Raw genomic sequence first — 24,632 nt, 5'->3', positions numbered from 1 at the left:
AGCTATACCCCCAGTTCTGAAATGTTCACCTTTATTTATTCAGTAATGTGTACAAAGTGGAAGCAACATGCAATCACCATCAAATCAATGCATTTTCAGCCACCAAACCCTCCTTATAAGTATAAGGGGTACAAAAGATGTCCTTTATCTGCCTTCGTAAAATACAGTGAGGTTTCCAGTGCAAGAATTCATACATTTCGTGTCACATGTAGATCTTGGAACATGGAAAAAAAAAGCTTTTGTCAAATGCACAAATTCTGCAAAACGTAGCTGCTTCTGTACTGAAGTTTGTTGATTTTGTGCTAAGAGCATAGTTAAACCCAATTGTTCATTGTTTTGTATAAGAAATGATGATATATCTTATAGTTTCTTACAGTGCACTGGGTTGAAAAACATTTTAACAGGATCTATTGAAGAGGGTATATGGTTATGAAACAGGGACTTCTTGAACTGCACTCCTACACTCTACCACTGACATAAACCCTTGAATGCTGAAAACTGCCCTTTTTTAAAAAAGTGATAGAGTGGGTGACTGTATGGAACTTGTAGAACTAATGACATCAGTGCACTTCTGGGCAGCTGTACAAATTAATACATTTCATTAAGGGCATATTATTGGTTTCTACCACAGTTTTATAACATTCATATGAGCTTCCAATGGACTATTTCAAACTGATAATATCACCAGTAGAACTTGGGTGAATGTAATACACAGCGTGTATCATACGAAGAAATCCGAAACAGCGTAATGGTGTTTACACTATGTTTCAGGAGATGATCAGGAGTATTTCAAATGTAGAAATGTGTTTCTCATTACATAAAATGCTAAAATTGTTAATGTTTACTTCAATTTATTTAAAAACATATTTCTACAGGTACAACAGTTGGACCAGGGGGCACCCAGATTTGAATTAGGGACCTCTTGAACTGCAGTCAAATGCTCTACCACTGAGCTATACCCCCAGTTCCAAAATGTTTACCTTTATTAATTCAGTAATATGCACAAAGTGCAAGCAACATGCAATCACCATCAAAGCAAAGCATTTTCAGCCACCAAACCCTCCTTATAGGTATATGGGGTGCGAAGGATGTCCTTTATCTGCCTTGGTAAAATACAGTGAGGTTTCCATTGCAAGAATTCATACATTTCGTATCACATGTAGATCTTGGAACATGGAAAAAAAACGTTTGTCAAATGCACACATTCTGCAAAACGTAACTGCTCCTCTACTGCAGTTTGTTGATTTTGTGCTAAGAGCATAGTTAAACCCAATTATTCATTGTTTTGTATATGAAATGATGATATATCCTATTGTTTCTTACAGTGCATTGGGTTGAAAAATATTTAAACAGGATCTATTGAAGAGGGTATATGGTTATGAAACAGGGACTTCTTGAACTGCACTCCTACCCTCTACCACTGACATAAACCCTTGAATGCTGAAAACTGCTCTTTTTTAAAAAGGTGATAGAGTGGGTAACTGTAAGGAACTTGTAGAACTAATGAAATCAGTGCACTTCTGGTCAGCTGTACAAATTAATACATTTCATTAAGGGCATATTATTGGTTTCCACCACAGTTTTATAACATTCATATGCGCTTCCAATGGACTATTTCAAACTGATAATATCACCAGTAGAAATTGGGTGAATGTAATACACAGCTTGTATCATATGAAGAATTCCGAAACAGCTTAATGGTGTTTAACCTATGTTTCCGGAGATGATCAGGAGTATTTCAAATGTAGAAATGTGTTGCTCATTACATAAAATGCTAAGATTGTTAATGTTTACTTCAATTTATTTAAAAAAATATTTCTACAGGTACAAAAATTGGACCAGGCGGCACCCAGATTTGAACTAGGGACCTCTTGAACTGCAGTCAAATGCTCTACCACTGAGCTATGCCCCCAGTTCTGAAGTTTTCAACTTTATTAATTCAGTAATATGTACAAAGTGGAAGCAACATGCAATCACCATCAAAGCAATGCATTTTCAGCCACCAAACCCTCCTTATAACTATAAGGGGTACACAAGATGTCCTTTATCTGCCTTGGTAAAATACAGTGAGGTTTCCATTGCAAGAATTCATACATTTCGTATCACATGTAGATCTTGGAACATGGAAAAAAAACTTTTGTCAAATGCACAAATTCTGCAAAACGTAACTGCTTTTCTACTGCAGTTTGTTGATTTTGTGCTAAGAGCATAGTTAAACCCAACTGTTCATTGTTTTGTATATGAAATGATGATATATCTTATTGTTTCTTACACTGCATTGGGTTGAAAAACATTTTAACAGGATCTATTGAAGAGGGTATATGGTTATGAAACAGGGACTTCTTGAACTGCACTCCTACCCTCTACCACTGACATAAACCCTTGAATGCTGAAAACTGCCCTTTTTTAAAAAAATGATAGAGTGGGTGACTGTATGGAACTTGTAGAACTAATGACATCAGTGCACTTCTGGTCAGCTGTACAAATTAATACATTTCATTAAGGGCATATTATTGGTTTCCACCACAGTTTTATAACATTCATATGAGCTTCCAATGGACTATTTCAAACTGATAATATCACCAGTAGAACTTGGGTGAATGTAATACACAGCTTGTATCATACGAAGAAATCCGAAACAGCTTAATGGTGTTTACCCTATGTTTCAGGAGATGATCAGGAGTATTTCAAATGTAGAAATGTGTTGCTCATTACATAAAATGCTAAGATTGTAAATGTTTTCTTCAATTTATTTAAAAAAATATTTCTACAGGTGCAACAGTTGGACCAGGGGGCACTCAGATTTGAACTAGGGACCTCTTGATCTGCAGTCAAATGCTCTACCACTGAGCTATACCCGCACTTCTAAAACGTTCACCTTTATTAATTCAGTAATATGTACAAAGTGCAAGCACCATGCAATCACCATCAAAGCAATGCATTTTCAGCCACGAAACCCTCCTTATAAGTAAATGGGGTGCGAAGGATGTCCTTTATCTGCCTTGGTAAAATACAGTGAGGATTCCATTGCAAGAATTCATACATTTCGTATCACATGTAGATCTTGGAACATGGAAAAAAAACTTTTGTCAAATGCACAAATTCTGCAAAACGTAACTGCTTCTCTACTGCAGTTTGTTGATTTTGTGCTAAGAGCATAGTTAAACCCAATTGTTCATTGTTTTTTACACGAAATGATGATATATCCTATTGTTTCTTACAGTGCATTGGGTTGAAAAACATTTTAACAGGATCTATTGAAGAGGGTATATGGTTATGAAACAGGGACTTCTTGAACTGCACTCCTACGCTCTACCACTGACATAAACCCTTGAATGCTGAAAACTGCCCTTTTTAAAAAAAGTGATAGAGTGGGTGACTGTATGGAACTTGTAGAACTAATGACATCAGTACCCTTCTGGTCAGCTGGACAAATTAATACATTTCATTAAGGGCATATTATTGGTTTCCACCACAGTTTTATCACGTTCATATGAGCTTCCAATGGACTATTTCAAACTGATAATATCACCAGTAGAACTTGGGTGAATGTAAAACACAGCTTGTATCATATGAAGAAATCCTAAACAGCTTAATGGTGTTTACCCTATGTTTCAGGAGATGATCAGGAGTATTTCAAATGTAGACATGTGTTGCTCATTACATAAAATGCTAAGATTGTAAATGTTTTCTTCAATTTATTTAATTAAAAAAAAATTCTACAGGTAAAACAGTGGACAAGGGGGCACCCAGATTTGAACTAGGGACCTCTTGATCTGGGGTCAAATGCTCTACCACTGAACTATACCCCCAGTTCTGAAATGTTCTCCTTTATTAATTCAGTAATATGTACAAAGTGGAAGCAACATGAAATCACCATCAAAGCAATGCATTTTCAGCCACCAAACCCTCCTTATAACTATAAGGGATACACAAGATGTCCTTTATCTGCCTTGGTAAAATACAGTGAGGTTTCCATTGCAAGAATTCATACATTTCGTATCACATGTAGATCTTGGAACATGGAAAAAAAACTTTTGTCAAATGCACAAATTCTGCAAAACGTAACTGCTTCTCTATTGCAGTTTGTTGATTTTGTGCTAAGGGCATAGTTAAACCCAATTTTTCATTGTTTTTTATATGAAATGATGATATATCCTATTGTTTCTTACAGTGCATTGGGTTGAAAAACATTTTAACAGGATCTATTGAAGAGCGTATATGGTTATGAAACAGGGACTTCTGGAACTTCACCCCTACCCTCTACAACTGACATAAACCCTTGAATGCTGAAAACTGCTCTTTTTTAAAAAGGTGATAGAGTGGGTGACTGCATGGAACTTGTAGAACTAATGACATCAGTGCACTTCTGGTCAGCTGTACAAATTAATACATTTCATTAAGGGCATATTATTGGTTTCCACCACAGTTTTATAACATTCATATGAGCTTCCAATGGACTATTTCAAACTGATAATATCACCAGTAGAACTTGGGTGCATGTAATACACAGCTTGTATCATACGAAGAAATCCGAAACAGCTTAATGGTGTTTACCCTATGTTTCCAGAGATGATCAGGAGTATTTCAAATGTAGAAATGTGTTGCTCATTACATAAAATGCTGAGATTGTAAATGTTTTCTTCAATTTATTTAAGAAAATATTTCTACAGGTAAAACAGTTGGACAAGGGGGCACCCAGATTTGAACTAGGGATCTCTGCAGTCAAAATGCTCTACCACTGAGCTATACCCCCAGTTCTGAAATGTTCACCTTTATTTATTCAGTAATATGTACAAAGTGGAAGCAACATGCAATCACCATCAAAGCAATGCATTTTCAGCCACCAAACCCTCCTTATAAGTATAAGGGGTACAAAAGATGTCCTTTATCTGCCTTCGTAAAATACAGTGAGGTTTCCAGTGCAAGAATTCATACATTTCGTATCACATGTAGATCTTGGAACATGGAAAAAAAAACTTTTCTCAAATGCACAAATTCTGCAAAACGTAACTGCTTCTCTACTGCAGTTTGTTGATTTTGTGCTAAGAGCATAGTTAAACCCAATTGTTCATTGTTTTTTTTTATATGAAATGATGATATATCCTATTGTTTCTTACAGTGCATTGGGTTGAAAAATATTTTAACAGGATCTATTGAAGAGGGTATATGGTTATGAAACAGGGACTTCTTGAACTGCACTCCTACCACTACCACTGACATAAACCCTTGAATGCTGAAAACTGTTCTTTTTTAAAAAGGTGATAGAGTGGTTGACTGTATGGAACTTGTAGATCTAATGACATCAGTGCACTTCTGGTCAGCTGTACAAATTAATACATTTCATTAAGGGCATATTACTGGTTTCCACCACAGTTTTATAACATTCATATGCGCTTCCAATGGACTATTTCAAACTGATAATATCACCAGTAGAACTTGGGTGAATGTAATACACAGCTTGTATCATACGAAGAATTCCGAAACAGCTTAATGGTGTTTACCCTATGTTTCCGGAGATGATCAGGAGTATTTCAAATGAAGAAATGTGTTGCTCATTACATAAAATGCTAAGATTGTAAATGTTTTCTTCAATTTATTTAATTAAAAAAATATTTCCACAGGTAAAACAGTTGAACAAGGGGGCACCCAGATTTGGGCTAGCGACCTCTTGATCTGCAGTCAAATGCTCTACCACTGAGCTATACCACCACTTCTGAAATGTTCACCTTTATTAATTCAGTAATATGTACAAAGTGGAAGCAACATGCAATCACCATCAAAGCAATGCATTTTCAGCCACCAAACCCTCCTTATAACTATAAGGGATACACAAGATGTCCTTTATCTGCCTTGGTAAAATACAGTGAGGTTTCCATTGCAAGAATTAATACATTCCGTATCACATGTAGATCTTGGAAAATGGAAAAAAAACTTTTGTCAAATGCACAAATTCTGCAAAACGTAACTGCTTCTCTACTGCAGTTTGTTGATTTTGTGCTAAGAGCATAGTTAAACCCAATTGTTCATTGTTTTTTTTTATATGAAATGATGATATATCCTATTGTTTCTTACAGTGCATTGGGTTGAAAAATATTTTAACAGGATCTATTGAAGAGGGTATATGGTTATGAAACAGGGACTTCTTGAACTGCACTCCTACCACTACCACTGACATAAACCCTTGAATGCTGAAAACTGTTCTTTTTTAAAAAGGTGATAGAGTGGTTGACTGTATGGAACTTGTAGATCTAATGACATCAGTGCACTTCTGGTCAGCTGTACAAATTAATACATTTCATTAAGGGCATATTACTGGTTTCCACCACAGTTTTATAACATTCATATGCGCTTCCAATGGACTATTTCAAACTGATAATATCACCAGTAGAACTTGGGTGAATGTAATACACAGCTTGTATCATACAAAGAATTCCGAAACAGCTTAATGGTGTTTACCCTATGTTTCCGGAGATGATCAGGAGTATTTCAAATGAAGAAATGTGTTGCTCATTACATAAAATGCTAAGATTGTAAATGTTTTCTTCAATTTATTTAATTAAAAAAATATTTCTACAGGTAAAACAGTAGGACAAGGGGGCAACTAGATTTGAACTAGGGACCTCTTGATCTGCAGTCAAATGCTCTACCACTGAGCTATACCCCCGGTTATAAAATATTCACCTTCATTAATTCAGTAATATGTACAAAGTGCAAGCAACATGCAATCACCATCAAAGCAATGCATTTTCAGTCACCAAACCCTTCTTATAAGTATATGGGGTGCCAAGGATGTCCTTTATCTGCCTTGGTAAAATACAGTGAGGTTTCCATTGCAAGAATTCATACATTTCGTATCATATGTAGATCGTGGAGCTTGGAAAAAAAATCTTTTGTCAAATGCACAAATTCTTCAAAATGTAACTGCTTCTCTACTGCAGTTTGTTGATTTTGTGCTAAGAGCATAGTTAAACCCAATTGTTCATTGTTTTGTATATGAAATGATGATATATCCTATTGTTTCTTACAGTGCATTGGGTTGAAAAACATTTTAACAGGATCTATTGAAGAGGGTATATGGTTATGAAACAGTGACTTCTTGAACTACACTCCTACGCTCTACCACTGATATAAACCCTTCAATGTTGAAAACTACCCTTTTTTAAAAAGGCGATAGAGTGGGTGACTCTATGGAACTTGTGGAACTAATGACATCAGTGCACTTCTGGTCAGCTGTACAAATTAATACATTTCATTAAGGGCATATTATAGGTTTCCACCACAGTTTTATAACATTCATGTGAGCTTCCAATGGACTATTCCAAACTGATCATATCACCAGTAGAACCTGGGTGAATGTTAAACACAGCTTGTATCACATGAAGAAATCCTAAACAGCTTAATGGTGTTTACCCTATGTTTCAGGTGATGATCAGGAGTATTTTAAATGGAGAAATGTGTTGCTCATTACATAAAATGCTAAGATTGTAAATGGTTACTTCAATTTATTTAATAAAACAAATATTTCTACAGGTACAACAGTTGGACAAGGGGGCACCCAGATTTGCACTAGGGACCTCTTGATCTGCAGTGAAATGCTCTACCCCTGAGCTATACCCCCATTTCTGAAATGTTCACCTTTATTTATTCAGTAATATGTGGAAAGTGGAAGCTACATGCAATCACCATCAAAGCAATGCATTTTCAGCCACCAAACCCTCCTTATAAGTATATGGGGTGCAAAGGATGTCCTTTATCTTCCCTGGTAAAATACAGTGAGGTTTCCATTGCAAGAAGTCATACATTTCGTATCACATGTAGATCTGGGAACATGGAAAAAAATCTTTTGTCAAATGCACAAATTCTGCAAAATGTAACTGCTTCTCTACTGCAGTTTGTTGATTTTGTGCTAAGAGCATAGTTAAACCCAATTGTTCATTGTTTTGTATATGAAATGATGATATATCCTATTGCTTCTTACAGTGCATTGGGTTGAAAAACATTTTAACAGGATCTATTGAAGAGGGTATATGGTTATGAAACAGGGATTTCTTGAACTGCACTCCTACCCTCTACCACTGACATAAACCCTTGAATGCTGAAAACTGCCCTTTTTTAAAAAAGTGATAGAGTGGGTGGCTGTATGGAACTTGTAGAACTAATGACATCAGTGCACTTCTGGTCAGCTGTACAAATTAATACATTTCATTAAGGGCATATTATTGGTTTCCACCACAGTTTTATAACATTCATATGAACTTCCAATGGACTATTTCAAACTGATAATATCACCAGTAGAACTTGGGTGAATGTAATACACAGCTTGTATCATACGAAGAAATCCGAAACAGCTTAATGATGTTTACACTATGTTTCAGGAGATGATCAGGAGTATTTCAAATGTAGAAATGTGTTGCTTATTACATAAAATGCTAAGATTGTAAATATTTTCTTCAATTTATTTAATTAAGAAAATATTTCTACAGGTAAAACAGTTGGACAAGGGGGCACCCAGATTTGAACTAGGGATCTCTTGATCTGCAGTCAAATGCTCTACACTGAGCTATACCCCCAGTTCTGAAATGTTCACCTTTATTTATTCAGTAATATGTACAAAGTGGAAGCAACATGCAATCACCATCAAAGCAATGCATTTTCAGCCACCAAACCCTCCTTATAAGTATAAGGGGTACAAAAGATGTCCTTTATCTGCCTTCGTAAAATACAGTGAGGTTTCCAGTGCAAGAATTCATACATTTCGTGTCACATGTAGATCTTGGAACATGGAAAAAAAAAGCTTTTGTCAAATGCACAAATTCTGCAAAACGTAACTGCTTCTCTACTGCAGTTTGTTGATTTTGTGCTAAGAGCATAGTTAAACCCAATAGTTCATTGTTTTGTATATGAAATGATGATATATCTTATTGTTTCTTACACTGCATTGGGTTGAAAAACATTTTAACAGGATCTATTGAAGAGGGTATATGGTTATGAAACATGGACTTCTTGAACTGCACTCCTACCCTCTACCACTGACATAAACCCTTGAATGCTGAAAACTGCCCTTTTTTAAAAAAGTGATAGAGTGGGTGGCTGTATGGAACTTGTAGAACTAATGACATCAGTGCACTTCTGGTCAGCTGTACAAATTAATACATTTCATTAAGGGCATATTATTGGTTTCCACCACAGTTTTATAACATTCATATGAACTTCCAATGGACTATTTCAAACTGATAATATCACCAGTAGAACTTGGGTGAATGTAATACACAGCTTGTATCATACGAAGAAATCCGAAACAGCTTAATGGTGTTTACACTATGTTTCAGGAGATGATCAGGAGTATTTCAAATGTAGAAATGTGTTGCTTATTACATAAAATGCTAAGATTGTAAATATTTTCTTCAATTTATTTAATTAAGAAAATATTTCTACAGGTAAAACAGTTGGACAAGGGGGCACCCAGATTTGAACTAGGGATCTCTTGATCTGCAGTCAAATGCTCTACACTGAGCTATACCCCCAGTTCTGAAATGTTCACCTTTATTTATTCAGTAATATGTACAAAGTGGAAGCAACATGCAATCACCATCAAAGCAATGCATTTTCAGCCACCAAACCCTCCTTATAAGTATAAGGGGTACAAAAGATGTCCTTTATCTGCCTTCGTAAAATACAGTGAGGTTTCCAGTGCAAGAATTCATACATTTCGTGTCACATGTAGATCTTGGAACATGGAAAAAAAAAGCTTTTGTCAAATGCACAAATTCTGCAAAACGTAACTGCTTCTCTACTGCAGTTTGTTGATTTTGTGCTAAGAGCATAGTTAAACCCAATAGTTCATTGTTTTGTATATGAAATGATGATATATCTTATTGTTTCTTACACTGCATTGGGTTGAAAAACATTTTAACAGGATCTATTGAAGAGGGTATATGGTTATGAAACATGGACTTCTTGAACTGCACTCCTACCCTCTACCACTGACATAAACCCTTGAATGCTGAAAACTGCCCTTTTTTAAAAAAGTGATAGAGTGGGTGGCTGTATGGAACTTGTAGAACTAATGACATCAGTGCACTTCTGGTCAGCTGTACAAATTAATACATTTCATTAAGGGCATATTATTGGTTTCCACCACAGTTTTATAACATTCATATGAACTTCCAATGGACTATTTCAAACTGATAATATCACCAGTAGAACTTGGGTGAATGTAATACACAGCTTGTATCATACGAAGAAATCCGAAACAGCTTAATGGTGTTTACACTATGTTTCAGGAGATGATCAGGAGTATTTCAAATGTAGAAATGTGTTGCTTATTACATAAAATGCTAAGATTGTAAATATTTTCTTCAATTTATTTAATTAAGAAAATATTTCTACAGGTAAAACAGTTGGACAAGGGGGCACCCAGATTTGAACTAGGGATCTCTTGATCTGCAGTCAAATGCTCTACACTGAGCTATACCCCCAGTTCTGAAATGTTCACCTTTATTTATTCAGTAATATGTACAAAGTGGAAGCAACATGCAATCACCATCAAAGCAATGCATTTTCAGCCACCAAACCCTCCTTATAAGTATAAGGGGTACAAAAGATGTCCTTTATCTGCCTTCGTAAAATACAGTGAGGTTTCCAGTGCAAGAATTCATACATTTCGTGTCACATGTAGATCTTGGAACATGGAAAAAAAAAGCTTTTGTCAAATGCACAAATTCTGCAAAACGTAGCTGCTTCTGTACTGAAGTTTGTTGATTTTGTGCTAAGAGCATAGTTAAACCCAATTGTTCATTGTTTTGTATAAGAAATGATGATATATCTTATAGTTTCTTACAGTGCACTCGGTTGAAAAACATTTTAACAGGATCTATTGAAGAGGGTATATGGTTATGAAACAGGGACTTCTTGAACTGCACTCCTACACTCTACCACTGACATAAACCCTTGAATGCTGAAAACTGCCCTTTTTTAAAAAAGTGATAGAGTGGGTGACTGTATGGAACTTGTAGAACTAATGACATCAGTGCACTTCTGGGCAGCTGTACAAATTAATACATTTCATTAAGGGCATATTATTGGTTTCTACCACAGTTTTATAACATTCATATGAGCTTCCAATGGACTATTTCAATCTGATAATATCACCAGTAGAACTTGGGTGAATGTAATACACAGCGTGTATCATACGAAGAAATCCGAAACAGCGTAATGGTGTTTACACTATGTTTCAGGAGATGATCAGGAGTATTTCAAATGTAGAAATGTGTTTCTCATTACATAAAATGCTAAAATTGTTAATGTTTACTTCAATTTATTTAAAAACATATTTCTACAGGTACAACAGTTGGACCAGGGGGCACCCAGATTTGAATTAGGGACCTCTTGAACTGCAGTCAAATGCTCTACCACTGAGCTATACCCCCAGTTCCAAAATGTTTACCTTTATTAATTCAGTAATATGCACAAAGTGCAAGCAACATGCAATCACCATCAAAGCAAAGCATTTTCAGCCACCAAACCCTCCTTATAGGTATATGGGGTGCGAAGGATGTCCTTTTTCTGCCTTGGTAAAATACAGTGAGGTTTCCATTGCAAGAATTCATACATTTCGTATCACATGTAGATCTTGGAACATGGAAAAAAAACGTTTGTCAAATGCACACATTCTGCAAAACGTAACTGCTCCTCTACTGCAGTTTGTTGATTTTGTGCTAAGAGCATAGTTAAACCCAATTATTCATTGTTTTTTATATGAAATGATGATATATCCTATTGTTTCTTACAGTGCATTGGGTTGAAAAATATTTAAACAGGATCTATTGAAGAGGGTATATGGTTATGAAACAGGGACTTCTTGAACTGCACTCCTACCCTCTACCACTGACATAAACCCTTGAATGCTGAAAACTGCTCTTTTTTAAAAAGGTGATAGAGTGGGTAACTGTAAGGAACTTGTAGAACTAATGAAATCAGTGCACTTCTGGTCAGCTGTACAAATTAATACATTTCATTAAGGGCATATTATTGGTTTCCACCACAGTTTTATAACATTCATATGCGCTTCCAATGGACTATTTCAAACTGATAATATCACCAGTAGAAATTGGGTGAATGTAATACACAGCTTGTATCATATGAAGAATTCCGAAACAGCTTAATGGTGTTTAACCTATGTTTCCGGAGATGATCAGGAGTATTTCAAATGTAGAAATGTGTTGCTCATTACATAAAATGCTAAGATTGTTAATGTTTACTTCAATTTATTTAAAAGAATATTTCTACAGGTACAAAAATTGGACCAGGCGGCACCCAGATTTGAACTAGGGACCTCTTGAACTGCAGTCAAATGCTCTACCACTGAGCTATGCCCCCAGTTCTGAAGTTTTCAACTTTATTAATTCAGTAATATGTACAAAGTGGAAGCAACATGCAATCACCATCAAAGCAATGCATTTTCAGCCACCAAACCCTCCTTATAACTATAAGGGGTACACAAGATGTCCTTTATCTGCCTTGGTAAAATACAGTGAGGTTTCCATTGCAAGAATTCATACATTTCGTATCACATGTAGATCTTGGAACATGGAAAAAAAACTTTTGTCAAATGCACAAATTCTGCAAAACGTAACTGCTTTTCTACTGCAGTTTGTTGATTTTGTGCTAAAAGCATAGTTAAACCCAACTGTTCATTGTTTTGTATATGAAATGATGATATATCTTATTGTTTCTTACACTGCATTGGGTTGAAAAACATTTTAACAGGATCTATTGAAGAGGGTATATGGTTATGAAACAGGGACTTCTTGAACTGCACTCCTACCCTCTACCACTGACATAAACCCTTGAATGCTGAAAACTGCCCTTTTTTAAAAAAATGATAGAGTGGGTGACTGTATGGAACTTGTAGAACTAATGACATCAGTGCACTTCTGGTCAGCTGTACAAATTAATACATTTCATTAAGGGCATATTATTGGTTTCCACCACAGTTTTATAACATTCATATGAGCTTCCAATGGACTATTTCAAACTGATAATATCACCAGTAGAACTTGGGTGAATGTAATACACAGCTTGTATCATACGAAGAAATCCGAAACAGCTTAATGGTGTTTACCCTATTTTTCAGGAGATGATCAGGAGTATTTCAAATGTAGAAATGTGTTGCTCATTACATAAAATGCTAAGATTGTAAATGTTTTCTTCAATTTATTTAAAAAAATATTTCTACAGGTGCAACAGTTGGACCAGGGGGCACTCAGATTTGAACTAGGGACCTCTTGATCTGCAGTCAAATGCTCTACCACTGAGCTATACCCGCACTTCTAAAACGTTCACCTTTATTAATTCAGTAATATGTACAAAGTGCAAGCACCATGCAATCACCATCAAAGCAATGCATTTTCAGCCACCAAACCCTCCTTATAAGTAAATGGGGTGCGAAGGATGTCCTTTATCTGCCTTGGTAAAATACAGTGAGGATTCCATTGCAAGAATTCATACATTTCGTATCACATGTAGATCTTGGAACATGGAAAAAAAACTTTTGTCAAATGCACAAATTCTGCAAAACGTAACTGCTTCTCTACTGCAGTTTGTTGATTTTGTGCTAAGAGCATAGTTAAACCCAATTGTTCATTGTTTTTTACACGAAATGATGATATATCCTATTGTTTCTTACAGTGCATTGGGTTGAAAAACATTTTAACAGGATCTATTGAAGAGGGTATATGGTTATGAAACAGGGACTTCTTGAACTGCACTCCTACGCTCTACCACTGACATAAACCCTTGAATGCTGAAAACTGCCCTTTTTAAAAAAAGTGATAGAGTGGGTGACTGTATGGAACTTGTAGAACTAATGACATCAGTACCCTTCTGGTCAGCTGGACAAATTAATACATTTCATTAAGGGCATATTATTGGTTTCCACCACAGTTTTATCACGTTCATATGAGCTTCCAATGGACTATTTCAAACTGATAATATCACCAGTAGAACTTGGGTGAATGTAAAACACAGCTTGTATCATATGAAGAAATCCTAAACAGCTTAATGGTGTTTACCCTATGTTTCAGGAGATGATCAGGAGTATTTCAAATGTAGACATGTGTTGCTCATTACATAAAATGCTAAGATTGTAAATGTTTTCTTCAATTTATTTAAAAAAATATTTCTACCGGTACAACAGTTGGACCAGGCGGCACCCAGATTTGAACTAGGGACCTCTTGATCTGCAGTCAGATGCTCTACCACTGAACTATACCCCCAGTTCTGAAGTTTTCAACTTTAATAATTCAGTAATATGTACAAAGTGGAAGCAACATGCAATCACCATCAAAGCAATGCATTTTCAGCCACCAAACCCTCCTTATAACTATAAGGGGTACACAAGATGTCCTTTATCTGCCTTGGTAAAATACAGTGAAGTTTCCATTGCAAGAATTCATACATTTCGTATCACATGTAGATCTTGGAACATGGAAAAAAAACTTTTGTCAAATGCACAAATTCTGCAAAACGTAACTGCTTCTCTATTGCAGTTTGTTGATTTTGTGCTAAGGGCATAGTTAAACCCAATTTTTCATTGTTTTTTATATGAAATGATGATATATCCTATTGTTTCTTACAGTGCATTGGGTTGAAAAACATTTTAACAGGATCTATTGAAGAGCGTATATGGTTATGAAACAGGGACTTCTGGAACTTCACCCCTACCCTCTACAACTGACATAAACCCTTGAATGCTGAAAACTGCTCTTTTTTAAAAAGGTGATAGAGTGGGTGACTGCATGGAACTTGTAGAACTAATGACATCAGTGCACTTCTGGTCAGCTGTACAAATTAATACATTTCATTAAGGGCATATTATTGGTTTCCACCACAGTTTTATAACATTCATATGAGCTTCCAATGGACTATTTCAAACTGATAATATCACCAGTAGAACTTGGGTGCATGTAATACACAGCTTGTATCATATGAAGAAATCCGAAACAGCTTAATGGTGTTTACCCTATGTTTCCAGAGATGATCAGGAGTATTTCAAATGTAGAAATGTGTTGCTCATTACATAAAATGCTGAGATTGTAAATGTTTTCTTCAATTTATTTAAGAAAATATTTCTACAGGTAAAACAGTTGGACAAGGGGGCACCCAGATTTGAACTAGGGATCTCTGCAGTCAAAATGCTCTACCACTGAGCTATACCCCCAGTTCTGAAATGTTCACCTTTATTTATTCAGTAATATGTACAAAGTGGAAGCAACATGCAATCACCATCAAAGCAATGCATTTTCAGCCACCAAACCCTCCTTATAAGTATAAGGGGTACAAAAGATGTCCTTTATCTGCCTTCGTAAAATACAGTGAGGTTTCCAGTGCAAGAATTCATACATTTCGTATCACATGTAGATCTTGGAACATGGAAAAAAAAACTTTTCTCAAATGCACAAATTCTGCAAAACGTAACTGCTTCTCTACTGCAGTTTGTTGATTTTGTGCTAAGAGCATAGTTAAACCCAATTGTTCATTGTTTTGTATATGAAATGATGATATATTTTATTGTTTCTTACAGTGCATTGGGTTGAAAAACATTTTAACAGGATCTATTGAAGAGGGTATATGGTTATGAAACAGGGACTTCTTGAACTGCACTCCTACCCTCTACCACTGACATAAACCCTTGAATGCTGAAAACTGCCCTTTTTTAAAAAGGTGATATAGTGGGTAACTGTATGGAACTTGTAGAACTAATGACATCAGTGCACTTCTGGTCAGCTGTACAAATTAATACATTTCATTAAGGGCATATTATTGGTTTCCACCAAAGTTTTATAACATTCATATGAGCTTCCAATGGACTATTTCAAACTGATAATATCACCAGTAGAACTTGGGTGAATGTAATACACAGCTTGTATCATACGAAGAAATCCGAAACAGCTTAATGGTGTTTACCCTATGTTTCAGGAGATGATCAGGAGTATTTCAAATGTAGAAATGTGTTGCTCATTACATAAAATGCTAAGATTGTTAATGTTTACTTCAATTTATTTAAAAAGATATTTCTACAGGTACAAAAATTGGACCAGGCGGCACCCAGATTTGAACTAGAGACCTCTTGAACTGCAATCAGTTTGTTGATTTTGTGCTAAGAGCATAGTTAAACCCAATTGTTGATTGTTTTGTCTAAGAAATGATGATATATCTTATAGTTTCTTACAGTGCACTGGGTTGAAAAACATTTTAACAGGATCTATTGAAGAGGGTATATGGTTATGAAACAGGGACTTCTTTAACTGCACTCCTACCCTCTACCACTGACATAAACCCTTGAATGCTGAAAACTGCCCTTTTTTAAAAAAAAAAGTGATAGAGTGGGTGACTGTATGGAACTTGTAGAACTAATGACATCAGTGCACTTCTGGTCAGCTGTACAAATTAATACATTTCATTAAGGGCATATTATTGGTTTCCACCACAGTTTTATAACATTCATATGAGCTTCCAATGGACTATTTCAAACTGATAATATCACCAGTAGAACTTGGGTGAATGTAAAACACAGCTTGTATCATACGAAGAAATCCGAAACAGCGTAATGGTGTTTACACTATGTTTCAGGAGATGATCAGGAGTACTTCAAATGTAGAAATGTGTTTCTCATTACATAAAATGCTAAAATTGTTAATGTTTACTTCAATTTATTTAAAAACATATTTCTACAGGTACAACAGTTGGACCAGGGGGCACCCAGATTTGAATTAGGGACCTCTTGAACTGCAGTCAAATGCTCTACCACTGAGCTATACCCCCAGTTCCAAAATGTTTACCTTTATTAATTCAGTAATATGCACAAAGTGCAAGCAACATGCAATCACCATCAAAGCAAAGCATTTTCAGCCACCAAACCCTCCTTATAGGTATATGGGGTGCGAAGGGTGTCCTTTATCTGCCTTGGTAAAATACAGTGAGGTTTCCATTGCAAGAATTCATACATTTCATATCACATGTAGATCTTGGAACATGGAAAAAAAATCTTTTGTCAAATGCACAAATTCTGCAAAACGTAACTGCTTTTCTACTGCAGTTTGTTGATTGTGTGCTAAGAGCATAGTTAAACCCAACTGTTCATTGTTTTGTATATGAAATGATGATATATCTTATTGTTTCTTACACTGCATTGGGTTGAAAAATATTTTAACAGGATCTATTGAAGAGGGTATATGGTTATGAAACAGGGACTTCTTGAACTGCACTCCTACACTCTACCACTGACATAAACCCTTGAATGCTGAAAACTGCCCTTTTTTTAAAAAAGTGATAGAGTGGGTGACTGTATGGAACTTGTAGAACTAATGACATCAGTGCACTTCTGGTCAGCTGTACAAATTAATACATTTCATTAAGAGCATATTATTGGTTTCTACCACAGTTTTATAACATTCATATGAGCTTCCAATGGACTATTTCAAACTGATAATATCACCAGTAGAAATTGGGTGAATGTAATACACAGCTTGTATCATATGAAGAAATCCGAAACAGCGTAATGGTGTTTAACCTATGTTTCAGGAGATGATCAGGAGTATTTTAAATGTAGAAATGTGTTGCTCATTACATAAAATGCTAAGATTGTTAATGTTTACTTCAATTTATTTAAAAAGATATTTCTACAGGTACAAAAATTGGACCAGGCGGCACCCAGATTTGAACTAGGGACCTCTTGAACTGCAATCAGTTTGTTGATTTTGTGCTAAGAGCATAGTTAAACCCAATTGTTGATTGTTTTGTCTAAGAAATGATGATATATCTTATAGTTTCTTACAGTGCACTGGGTTGAAAAACATTTTAACAGGATCTATTGAAGAGGGTATATGGTTATGAAACAGGGACTTCTTGAACTGCACTCCTACCCTCTACCACTGACATAAACCCTTGAATGCTGAAAACTGCCCTTTTTTAAAAAAAAGTGATAGAGTGGGTGACTGTATGGAACTTGTAGAACTAATGACATCAGTGCACTTCTGGTCAGCTGTACAAATTAATACATTTCATTAAGGGCATATTATTGGTTTCCACCACAGTTTTATAACATTCATATGAGCTTCCAATGGACTATTTCAAACTGATAATATCACCAGTAGAACTTGGGTGAATGTAAAACACAGCTTGTATCATACGAAGAAATCCGAAACAGCGTAATGGTGTTTACACTATGTTTCAGGAGATGATCAGGAGTATTTCAAATGTAGAAATGTGTTTCTCATTACATAAAATGCTAAAATTGTTAATGTTTACTTCAATTTATTTAAAAACATATTTCTACAGGTACAACAGTTGGACCAGGGGGCACCCAGATTTGAATTAGGGACCTCTTGAACTGCAGTCAAATGCTCTACCACTGAGCTATACCCCCAGTTCCAAAATGTTTACCTTTATTAATTCAGTAATATGCACAAAGTGCAAGCAACATGCAATCACCATCAAAGCAAAGCATTTTCAGCCACCAAACCCTCCTTATAGGTATATGGGGTGCGAAGGGTGTCCTTTATCTGCCTTGGTAAAATACAGTGAGGTTTCCATTGCAAGAATTCATACATTTCATATCACATGTAGATCTTGGAACATGGAAAAAAAATCTTTTGTCAAATGCACAAATTCTGCAAAACGTAACTGCTTTTCTACTGCAGTTTGTTGATTGTGTGCTAAGAGCATAGTTAAACCCAACTGTTCATTGTTTTGTATATGAAATGATGATATATCTTATTGTTTCTTACACTGCATTGGGTTGAAAAATATTTTAACAGGATCTATTGAAGAGGGTATATGGTTATGAAACAGGGACTTCTTGAACTGCACTCCTACACTCTACCACTGACATAAACCCTTGAATGCTGAAAACTGCCCTTTTTTAAAAAAGTGATAGAGTGGGTGACTGTATGGAACTTGTAGAACTAATGACATCAGTGCACTTCTGGTCAGCTGTACAAATTAATACATTTCATTAAGAGCATATTATTGGTTTCTACCACAGTTTTATAACATTCATATGAGCTTCCAATGGACTATTTCAAACTGATAATATCACCAGTAGAAATTGGGTGAATGTAATACACAGCTTGTATCATATGAAGAAATCCGAAACAGCGTAATGGTGTTTAACCTATGTTTCAGGAGATGATCAGGAGTATTTTAAATGTAGAAATGTGTTGCTCATTACATAAAATGCTAAGATTGTTAATGTTTACTTCAATTTATTTAAAAAGATATTTCTACAGGTACAAAAATTGGACCAGGCGGCACCCAGATTTGAACTAGGGACCTCTTGAACTGCAGTCAGTTTGTTGGTTTTGTGCTAAGAGCATAGTTAAACCCAATTGTTGATTGTTTTGTCTAAGAAATGATGATATATCTTATAGTTTCTTACAGTGCACTGGGTTGAAAAACATTTTAACAGGATCTATTGAAGAGGGTATATGGTTAGAAACAGGGACTTCTTGAACTGCACTCCTACACTCTACCACTGACATAAACCCTTGAATGCTGAAAACTGCCCTTTTTTAAAAAAGTGATAGAGTGGATGACTTTATGGAACTTGTAGAACTAATGACATCAGTGCACTTCTGGGCAGCTGTACAAATTAATACATTTCATTAAGGGCATATTATTGGTTTCTACCACAGTTTTATAACATTCATATGAGCTTCCAATGGACTATTTCAAACTGATAATATCACCAGTAGAACTTGGGTGAATGTAATACACAGCTTGTATCATACGAAGAAATCCGAAACAGCGTAATGGTGTTTACACTATGTTTCAGGAGATGATCAGGAGTATTTCAAATGTAGAAATGTGTTTCTCATTACATAAAATGCTAAAATTGTTAATGTTTACTTCAATTTATTTAAAAACATATTTCTACAGGTACAACAGTTGGACCAGGGGGCACCCAGATTTGAATTAGGGACCTCTTGAACTGCAGTCAAATGCTCTACCACTGAGCTATACCCCCAGTTCCAAAATGTTTACCTTTATTAATTCAGTAATATGCACAAAGTGCAAGCAACATGCAATCACCATCAAAGCAAAGCATTTTCAGCCACCAAACCCTCCTTATAGGTATATGGGGTGCGAAGGATGTCCTTTATCTGCCTTGGTAAAATACAGTGAGGTTTCCATTGCAAGAATTCATACATTTCATATCACATGTAGATCTTGGAACATGGAAAAAAAATCTTTTGTCAAATGCACAAATTCTGCAAAACGTAACTGCTTTTCTACTGCAGTTTGTTGATTGTGTGCTAAGAGCATAGTTAAACCCAACTGTTCATTGTTTTGTAAATGAAATGATGATATATCTTATTGTTTCTTACACTGCATTGGGTTGAAAAATATTTTAACAGGATCTATTGAAGAGGGTATATGGTTATGAAACAGGGACTTCTTGAACTGCACTCCTACACTCTACCACTGACATAAACCCTTGAATGCTGAAAACTGCCCTTTTTTAAAAAAGTGATAGAGTGGGTGACTGTATGGAACTTGTAGAACTAATGACATCAGTGCACTTCTGGGCAGCTGTACAAATTAATACATTTCATTAAGGGCATATTATTGGTTTCTACCACAGTTTTATAACATTCATATGAGCTTCCAATGGACTATTTCAAACTGATAATATCACCAGTAGAACTTGGGTGAATGTAATACACAGCTTGTATCATACGAAGAAATCCGAAACAGCGTAATGGTGTTTACACTATGTTTCAGGAGATGATCAGGAGTATTTCAAATGTAGAAATGTGTTTCTCATTACATAAAATGCTAAAATTGTTAATGTTTACTTCAATTTATTTAAAAACATATTTCTACAGGTACAACAGTTGGACCAGGGGGCACCCAAATTTGAATTAGGGACCTCTTGAACTGCAGTTAAATGCTCTACCACTGAGCTATACCCCCAGTTCCAAAATGTTTACCTTTATTAATTCAGTAATATGCACAAAGTGCAAGCAACATGCAATCACCATCAAAGCAAAGCATTTTCAGCCACCAAACCCTCCTTATAGGTATATGGGGTGCGAAGGATGTCCTTTATCTGCCTTGGTAAAATACAGTGAGGTTTCCATTGCAAGAATTCATACATTTCATATCACATGTAGATCTTGGAACATGGAAAAAAAATCTTTTGTCAAATGCACAAATTCTGCAAAACGTAACTGCTTTTCTACTGCAGTTTGTTGATTGTGTGCTAAGAGCATAGTTAAACCCAACTGTTCATTGTTTTGTATATGAAATGATGATATATCTTATTGTTTCTTAAACTGCATTGGGTTGAAAAACATTTTAACAGGATCTATTGAAGAGGGTATATGGTTAGAAACAGGGACTTCTTGAAACACTCTACCACTGACATAAACCCTTGAATGCTGAAAACTGCCCTTTTTTAAAAAAGTGATAGAGTGGATGACTGTATGGAACTTGTAGAACTAATGACATCAGTGCACTTCTGGGCAGCTGTACAAATTAATACATTTCATTAAGGGCATATTATTGGTTTCTACCACAGTTTTATAACATTCATATGAGCTTCCAATGGACTATTTCAAACTGATAATATCACCAGTAGAACTTGGGTGAATGTAATACACAGCTTGTATCATACGAAGAAATCCGAAACAGCGTAATGGTGTTTACACTATGTTTCAGGAGATGATCAGGAGTATTTCAAATGTAGAAATGTGTTTCTCATTACATAAAATGCTAAAATTGTTAATGTTTACTTCAATGTATTTAAAAACATATTTCTACAGGTACAACAGTTGGACCAGGGGGCACCCAGATTTGAATTAGGGACCTTTTGAACTGCAGTCAAATGCTCTACCACTGACATAAACCATTGAATGCTGAAAACTGCCCTTTTTTAAAAAAATGATAGAGTGGGTGACTGTATGGAACTTGTAGAACTAATGACATCAGTGCACTTCTGGTCAGCTGTACAAATTAATACATTTCATTAAGGGCATATTATTGGTTTCCACCACAGTTTTATAACATTCATATGAGCTTCCAATGGACTATTTCAAACTGATAATATCACCAGTAGAACTTGGGTGAATGTAATACACAGCTTGTATCATACGAAGAAATCCGAAACAGCTTAATGGTGTTTACCCTATGTTTCAGGAGATGATCAGGAGTATTTCAAATGTAGAAATGTGTTGCTCATTACATAAAATGCTAAGATTGTAAATGTTTTCTTCAATTTATTTAATTAAAAAAATATTTCTACAGGTGCAACTGTTGGACCAGGGGGCACTCAGATTTGAACTAGGGACCTCTTGATCTGCAGTCAAATGCTCTACCACTGAGCTATACCCGCACTTCTAAAACGTTCACCTTTATTAATTCAGTAATATGTACAAAGTGCAAGCACCATGCAATCACCATCAAAGCAATGCATTTTCAGCCACCAAACCCTCCTTATAAGTAAATGGGGTGCGAAGGATGTCCTTTATCTGCCTTGGTAAAATACAGTGAGGATTCCATTGCAAGAATTCATACATTTCGTATCACATGTAGATCTTGGAACATGGAAAAAAAACTTTTGTCAAATGCACAAATTCTGCAAAACGTAACTGCTTCTCTACTGCAGTTTGTTGATTTTGTGCTAAGAGCATAGTTAAACCCAATTGTTCATTGTTTTTTACACGAAATGATGATATATCCTATTGTTTCTTACAGTGCATTGGGTTGAAAAACATTTTAACGGGATCTATTGAAGAGGGTATATGGTTATGAAAAAGGGACTTCTTGAACTGCACTCCTACGCTCTACCACTGACATAAACCCTTGAATGCTGAAAACTGCCCTTTTTAAAAAAAGTGATAGAGTGGGTGACTGTATGGAACTTGTAGAACTAATGACATCAGTACCCTTCTGGTCAGCTGGACAAATTAATACATTTCATTAAGGGCATATTATTGGTTTCCACCACAGTTTTATCACGTTCATATGAGCTTCCAATGGACTATTTCAAACTGATAATATCACCAGTAGAACTTGGGTGAATGTAAAACACAGCTTGTATCATATGAAGAAATCCTAAACAGCTTAATGGTGTTTACCCTATGTTTCAGGAGATGATCAGGAGTATTTCAAATGTAGAAATGTGTTGCTCATTACATAAAATGCTAAGATTGTAAATGTTTTCTTCAATTTATTTAATTAAAAAAAAATTCTACAGGTAAAACAGTGGACAAGGGGGCACCCAGATTTGAACTAGGGACCTCTTGATCTGGAGTCAAATGCTCTACCACTGAACTATACCCCCAGTTCTGAAATGTTCTCCTTTATTAATTCAGTAATATGTACAAAGTGGAAGCAACATGCAATCACCATCAAAGCAATGCATTTTCAGCCACCAAACCCTCCTTATAACTATAAGGGATACACAAGATGTCCTTTATCTGCCTTGGTAAAATACAGTGAGGTTTCCATTGCAAGAATTCATACATTTCGTATCACATGTAGATCTTGGAACATGGAAAAAAACGTTTGTCAAATGCACAAATTCTGCAAAACGTAACTGCTTCTCTACTGCAGTTTGTTGATTTTGTGCTAAGAGCGTAGTTAAACGCAATTGTTCATTGTTTTTTATATGAAATGATGATATATCCTATTGTTTCTTACAGTGCATTGGGTTGAAAAATATTTAAACAGGATCTATTGAAGAGGGTATATGGTTATGAAACAGGGACTTCTTGAACTGCACTCCTACCCTCTACCACTGACATAAACCCTTGAATGCTGAAAACTGCTCTTTTTTAAAAAGGTGATAGAGTGGGTGACTGTATGGAACTTGTAGAACTAATGACATCAGTGCACTTCTGGTCAGCTGTACAAATTAATACATTTCATTAAGGGCATATTATTGGTTTCCACCACAGTTTTATAACATTCATATGCGCTTCCAATGGACTATTTCAAACTGATAATATCACCAGTAGAACTTGGGTGAATGTAATACACAGCTTGTATCATACGAAGAAATCCGAAACAGCTTAATGGTGTTTACCCTATGTTTCAGGAGATGATCAGGAGTATTTCAAATGTAGAAATGTGTTGCTCATTACATAAAATGCTAAGATTGTAAATGTTTTCTTCAATTTATTTAAAAAAATATTTCTACAGGTGCACCAGGGGGCACTCAGATTTGAACTAGAGACCTCTTGATCTGCAGTTAAATGCTCTACCACTGAGCTATACCCGCACTTCTAAAATGTTCACCTTTATTAATTCAGTAATATGTACAAAGTGCAAGCAACATGCAATCTCCATCAAAGCAATGCATTTTCAGCCACCAAACCCTCCTTATAAGTATATGGGGTGCGAAGGATGTCCTTTATCTGCCTTGGTAAAATACAGTGAGGTTTCCATTGCAAGAATTCATACATTTCGTATCACATGTAGATCTTGGAACATGGAAAAAAAAACTTTTGTCAAATGCACAAAGTCTGCAAAACGTAACTGCTTCTCTACTGCAGTTTGTTGATTTTGTGCTAAGAGCATAGTTAAACCCAATTGTTCATTGTTTTGTATATGACATGATGATA

At 35.6% G+C, this 24,632-nt stretch overlaps 5 non-coding genes across 5 annotated transcripts; all 5 read right to left on the bottom strand.

Moving 5' to 3' along the window:
• Positions 1-1,840: 1,840 nt before the first annotated feature.
• Positions 1,841-1,912, bottom strand: TRNAC-GCA (transfer RNA cysteine (anticodon GCA)). Its single transcript has one exon. It is a non-coding gene; the product is annotated as a tRNA-Cys (tRNA).
• Positions 1,913-3,740: 1,828 nt separating this feature from the next.
• Positions 3,741-3,812, bottom strand: TRNAW-CCA (transfer RNA tryptophan (anticodon CCA)). Its single transcript has one exon. It is a non-coding gene; the product is annotated as a tRNA-Trp (tRNA).
• A 2,783-nt stretch (positions 3,813-6,595) lies between these two features.
• TRNAC-GCA (transfer RNA cysteine (anticodon GCA)) lies at positions 6,596-6,667 on the bottom strand. Its single transcript has one exon. It is a non-coding gene; the product is annotated as a tRNA-Cys (tRNA).
• A 5,642-nt stretch (positions 6,668-12,309) lies between these two features.
• TRNAC-GCA (transfer RNA cysteine (anticodon GCA)) lies at positions 12,310-12,381 on the bottom strand. The gene has a single exon. It is a non-coding gene; the product is annotated as a tRNA-Cys (tRNA).
• Positions 12,382-23,278: 10,897 nt separating this feature from the next.
• On the bottom strand, positions 23,279-23,350 carry TRNAW-CCA (transfer RNA tryptophan (anticodon CCA)). The gene has a single exon. It is a non-coding gene; the product is annotated as a tRNA-Trp (tRNA).
• Between the last annotated feature and the right edge of the window lie 1,282 nt (positions 23,351-24,632).

Source organism: Ambystoma mexicanum, unplaced genomic scaffold (assembly GCF_040938575.1).
Source record: "Ambystoma mexicanum isolate Mex_15411 unplaced genomic scaffold, UKY_AmexF1_1 Mex_scaf66, whole genome shotgun sequence".
Taxonomy (NCBI): domain Eukaryota; kingdom Metazoa; phylum Chordata; class Amphibia; order Caudata; family Ambystomatidae; genus Ambystoma; species Ambystoma mexicanum.
This window is presented reverse-complemented; position numbering and strand designations above follow the sequence as displayed.